Raw genomic sequence first — 808 nt, forward strand, 5'->3', positions numbered from 1 at the left:
GTATTCCCAGGCGGTCACCCGTCCAAGTACTAACCAGGCCCTGCTCTGCTTAGCTTCCGAGATCGGACGCTCCCAGAGCGGTGTGGCCGTAAGCCACTCAGGCACCCCCAAACGGCCCTTCAAAAGATGTTCTACGGCTAATTGACAAAAAACGTATTCTGCCCATAATGTCCAAGGTGATCCAGAGTCACTTGGAATCCACAGGCACTGATTCCTGGGTAAACATCCAGGAACCGGAACACCGTTCACGCTGGCAGTCCACAGACAGGAATAGGCACCCGTTCCCGGGTATGGGTACAGCGACAAGGCCACCTTCAGCCGGAGGTCCTCACTCACAAACAGACGCTCATTCCTGGGTGGACATTCAGGAAAAGGATCCAGTCCGCCTGGAAGTCCCTAGCCAGGATCAGACGCTCTCCCGTCCAAGTTCTAAGGCGGCCCTGCCAAGCCTGGCTTCCGAGATCAGGCGAGATCGGGCAGTCCCAGGCCGGAATGGCCGTAAGCTGCCTTTGCACACCCCAGAAGGGCCTTCAAAACACGATGTAACATTTACACAGCACTGTGTAAAGGATAGGGAGAAAAAGAAGCAGCAGCAGCAGCAGCAGCAGCGCCCCCTGCTGTTTCCTAAAGAGACGTTCAAAAGATCTCCTTTCACCGAAGCGCCCTCTGCCGTTTTTCGAAGGCGAAGCGAAAAAGGCTTACAGCACCGGGTATTCCCAGGCGGTCACCCGTCCAAGTACTAACCAGGCCCTGCTCAGCTTCCGAGATCGGACGAGATCGGGCGCTCCCAGAGCGGTGTGGCCGTAAG

At 56.6% G+C, this 808-nt stretch overlaps 1 pseudogene; it reads right to left on the bottom strand.

Moving 5' to 3' along the window:
• Positions 1–695: 695 nt before the first annotated feature.
• LOC123964848 lies at positions 696–808 on the bottom strand (annotated as a pseudogene; the record flags this gene model as incomplete).

The sequence above is a fragment of the Micropterus dolomieu genome, unplaced genomic scaffold, assembly GCF_021292245.1.
Source record: "Micropterus dolomieu isolate WLL.071019.BEF.003 ecotype Adirondacks unplaced genomic scaffold, ASM2129224v1 contig_5701, whole genome shotgun sequence".
NCBI classification, from domain to species: Eukaryota; Metazoa; Chordata; class Actinopteri; order Centrarchiformes; family Centrarchidae; genus Micropterus; species Micropterus dolomieu.